The sequence below is a fragment of the Nansenia antarctica genome, assembly GCF_963989245.1.
Source record: "Nansenia antarctica genome assembly, chromosome: 7".
Classification (NCBI taxonomy): Eukaryota; Metazoa; Chordata; class Actinopteri; order Argentiniformes; family Microstomatidae; genus Nansenia; species Nansenia antarctica.
The window spans coordinates 10464820-10469819 of NC_137677.1; the positions used below are offsets into that span (position 1 = coordinate 10464820).

General features: G+C 50.2%; 1 protein-coding gene across 1 annotated transcript in view; it reads left to right on the forward strand.

Annotated features, from left to right (window-relative positions):
• The window catches only part of LOC308162372 (uncharacterized protein), a gene marked incomplete at its 3' end in the record, with an annotated part of 106119 nt that overhangs the window by 49760 nt on the left and 51359 nt on the right, over window positions 1-5000 (forward strand). The gene's annotated exons all lie outside the window — the stretch shown is intronic.

The following is a 5000-nucleotide window of genomic DNA, read 5'->3' on the forward strand; positions in this document are numbered from 1 at the left end:
CACCCCCACACACACACACACACACACACACACACTTTGTCGATAGACAATATCCATCAGCAGACGCTTTATCGACTGAAATCGTTCAATCTCAGCTATATCGATCTGGAGAAATACCAATAATACACTCTCCTCTGATCCAATACCCACCAGATTATTCAAGGACAGACATTAAGTCGTTTCAAAGGTCTGATACTTCTGTTAGCGGTGGACGACGTGTGTGTGTGTGTGAGATGAACCACGCCCTGTGTGTGTGTGCGCGTGTGTGTGTGTGTGTGTGTGTGTGTGATGAACCACCCCTTGTGTGTGTGTGTGTGTGTGTGTGTGTGTGTGTGTGTGTGTGTGTGTGTGTGTGTGTGTGATGAACCACCCCCTGAGTGTGTGTGTGTGTGTGTGTGATGTGCCCTCCAGGGCTGAGGCTGGTATGCAGGTCTCTGCTGCAGCATGCCCAATGACACACACACACACACACACACACACACACACACACACACACACACACTGTGTGTTTACTGACAAGACTCTCTGAAGGTGGACATGACCTTCTGGGCTCCTTTTGGCAGTCTGTGTGTGTGTGTGTGTGTGTGTGTGTGTGTGTGTGTGTGTGTGTGTGTGTGTGTGTGTGTGTGTGTGTGTGTGTGTGTGCGTGCGTGCAAGTGTGTGTGTGTCTGAGTCTGTGAGTGTCTCTCTGTGTGTGTGTGTGTGTGTGTGTGTGTGTGTGTGTGTGTGTGTGCGCGTGCGGCCGTGTGTGTGTGTGTGTTATTGGTCTCCGTATCTTTCAGTACCCAGATAAGAAGCTCTGCGGGCCTGAGTCCAAATCCCAGGATGACCTGAGAGGAGGATCGGGCTGTACCTGTCGGACAGAGATGATCTACTACCCCCCCTGTACTGTTCCCCCAGGGATCAAAAAATAAAATAAAATCTTCCTTCTTCTAGCACGACAACTGCCAATGGCCCCAGGCCTGAGCATAGATGACTTTTTCCCTGCTACGACTGGTGGATAGACGGCTTACTCACTTCAAATGGATTTGTTGTAAGTCTCTTTGGGATAAAGGCGTCTGTTAAATGCCGACATTTAAATGTAAACGAAGATGAAGTGGACCGGGTCGAACCAGCGGGATGCAGTGTGTGACAGAAGTACAGAGAGGGGGGGAGGGCTAGACATGCAATCAGGTCTGGGTTGCCAGGCAGCAGTAGGCCCCCTGCGAACACACACACACACACACACACACACACACACACACACACACGGAGGAGACTCTAGAGAGATTTGATGAGAAATTCGAGACTTTTCATGCAGCGTCTGACGCATTCATCACTTGTACACACACACACACACACACACACACACACACACACACACACACAGACAGACACGCACACACATGCTGGCACCGGTTGTAAAACCATCGGAGGGTGTATGACAAAGCTAGTGAGAAACACTTCAAGAACAAGTTCGACAAATCCCTCCACATGTACCGCCCCAGGCTCTCTGGCTGCGGAGGGGAGAAAAGGAGGGAAGAAAAGGAGGGAGACAGAAGGGGAGAAAATGAAGACAGGATGACGGAGCACGTTCTAGTGAACAGTCTAGTTAGAGCAATGTGACGCCTCCCTGCACTAAGCCGCGAGAGAGAGAGAGAGAGAGAGAGAGGGAGAGAGAGGGAGAGAGAGCGAGAGAGAGAGAGAGGGAGAGAAAGAGAGCGAGAGCGAGAGCGAGAGAGAGAGAGAGAGCGAGAGGGAGAGAGAGACCACCCTGGTCTAATCACTCTTTCTCTCTTTTTTAGTTTTCGTTTCTTGTTGTTGTTAATTCTTATTCTTTTTTCAATACTTTCTCTCATTACTCAATATCTCTGGGGTGCCGGCCGGGGGGTTTTGAATGATTCTGTCAGAAGCGATGTTTTGGCGTGCCCGTTTCCTGCCATTTTACAATATTAACTCTCCGATAGCTTGTCACGCATAAATATGCAACGGGTACACAACGCTGCGTCGCTAATAGACCGGTCTGGCCCGCTCTCCGAAAACCCCTCTGATTACCACAGCCGCTACGCGCTCCTGGCGATGCGCTCGCTGTTTAGCTATCCTGAGGGGAATAGTTGAGCAAATTGCGCAATTGACTTGGCGAATCCTCCTAACTCCACACAGAGGCACGTACTGTAACTCAAACGTTTGTGTCATCTATACCCCCCCCCCCGTTGACATGCTCCTTTTGAGAAGTAATTGGCTTGTTGCGACGTGAAATGTTTGTGTGTTGTGTGTGTGTGTAGTGTAGTGTAGTATAGTGTATCCCGGGAAGGATTTGGGTGTGTGTGTGTGTCTGTGTGTGTGTGTGCGTGTGTGTGTGCATACGCGGAGTTTGACTTTTACCCTTGGGGGGGCACCAGAAAGAAATTTCCAGCCTAACCACAGTCTAAAAACCGCTAAATCCACCAAAAACCAGCCCAAAACCTATATTGTCAGAAAACCGCTAATTACTATTGGGCAAATGCCCATCTCCTGCCCCCTAAACTGTATGTCTGTTGCCAATGAGGTTTGTAAAATAAAATAAAAACCCTGCACATTGTATGTAGCTATTACGGTGTGTGTTTTAATGTCACACATTTTGTCATTTTCAGGCACTGACATTTTGACACCGCCTAAATGCTATTTATCTATTTATCCAGCCCGACCGCCCAAATACTTTTTTTCCGGCCCAGTGTGATCAAAAGCCCATTTGGGGGTAACCCGCCCCATCTGGCAACCCTGATTGAGGGTACCTCTAGCCCAGGCAGTGAGCTGACCTCATGCACTGAAAAACTGTTTAAAATACAATAATGAGCCCCGCGGTGGCGTAGCGGTCTAAGCACTAGCCACTAGTGCAAGCTGCCCACCGGGGACTGGGATCGAATCCAGACCCGGATATGGCAGAGGCACACAGGGAGCGGCATATTGAGCGGCCGCTCCAGAGGGCGGTATAGGACTATTTCCGGACAAGGATCCGTCGCGCAAAAGCGCCCCCGGGGTGCCGGAATAACGGTGCTGGGCTCGAGGAGCCAGTCAGCTAGTCTGCCTGGCGACCTCCTCTGGGACTTCCGGCCACGGGGTCGTGCGGCGGATCCTACGCAATAGGCAGGGGATAATTGGATGCTAGGTTGGGTTCAATTGGATACCAAATTGGGTGAAAAAGGGATAAAAATCGGAAGAAAATAAAAAATAAAAATACAATAATGAGTATTGTACTACTTGGACTTCTATTCTGGTTTCGATTTAAAAAGAGAAAATCACCATAGATTTTTTTCGGCCGGGGGGGCCTGGCTCCCCTGGCCCCCCCGTGAACTCCGCCCGTGTGTGTCCTCATTTGCCTTCTTGTCTCGTCATTCTCACTGGTATGTAACCAGCCGTTCTCTAGCAGGCCGTGCTGATGAGAGCGGTCGTACAGCGCGTCAGCTACTCAAAGTCAAAAGGGTGATGTAGCGATTATGTCATAGAGCAAACTCAGCTCTGTTGACCGACTCCTCTCCAATTTGGCAACCGATCAGACCTACTGGACGCGGGCCAAAGGTCCCCTCCCCCTCCCTCCCCCCCCCCGCCCCACACACACACACACACACACACACAGACTGGAATATGAGAGGCAGAAATGCCCTTGACCGAGTGGACACACACAGAGTCGGAGGCAGATTGTCAATCAGTGAAGAGTGGGCCGGATGCAATCTGTTGATCAGAAGCTGCATCTGTCCCGTAGATCATGTTTATTCTGGCAAGAGAGGCTCAGGAGACCCGTCATGGATAACTTAGAGTAGACAAGAGTACTGGACATCCAGTCTGTCTGAGGGGAAAGGGTTGGTCCTTCTATGGAAAGGGGACTTATCAGGTTGGTGTTTACAGTAAATACTCCAGACACGCACACACTCGCACACACACACACACCCTCCAGACACACACACACACGTATGAGGAGCAATGCATGTGTAACAGTGTTCTCTCCAGGATTTCAGGATTTAAAAAACCTGACTCGCGTATTCATTTCAGAATGTACCCAAAAAACACCTCTAAAAACACCTCAGAATTCACTGTGGAACGTCGTAACACTTCTTTGGTTTTTAACAACGATGTCATTGGCGTTCAAAGACGGTCACTCTACCGTTACTCGAAGATACCGTTTCATTCGCCTTGTCGTGTTTACACAGTGGCCGAAAAGATCCAGCGCCACTCTGACATTCTGTTGGACAGGGCCGGCCTGTGGACTTTGGTGGCGCTAAGCAACAGTTTGATTGTGCCCCCCCCCCCCTCTGCCATATTTCGTCAGGAGAGGGTGCTGCTAGAACAGTTTTTGATTGACGGGTATTTCGTCGACCGGAGTGGGGTGGAATGGGGGTCTTTCAAGAGTTTTTGATTGACGGGTGGTAGCTTGAGCTAAAATCAATGGCAAACTCGATGGCAAAAGTGTGGCCCCCCTCTAGTGGTTGTGGCCTTAAGTAACCGTGTAGACTGTTTGTCAGTGGCCGGGCCCTGCTTTCAGGAGAACCCTGTGTTCCCTAAAGACCTCCACCTCCCTGCTACGCCACGTCTGTGTTACCTAAAGACCTCCACCTCCCTCCTACGCCACCTCTGTTACCTAAAGACCTCCACCTCCCTCCTACGCCACCTCTGTGTTACCTAAAGACCTCCGCCTCCCTGCTACTCCACCACGGCCTCAGGGCATCCATAACAAGCATCTGGTGAGCCTCCATGCCCTGCAGAGACAATCAATGAGCTCCCTATCATATTTGTATGGATGTTCTCTCTCATACACACACACACACACACACGCACATTCACATCTCTTTATACCACAGGCAGGTCCTAAGGTTAGCCTCATGAAAGGCCAGCATTGACGTCTTTCTGATGTTTTCCTATCTGGCCCAGAGCCCGATCCATAGACCCACAGCTCAGCTCATAGATCCAGTTATGATGATGACACACACACACACACACACACACACACACACGTACACACACACACACTCTCTGACACACACACA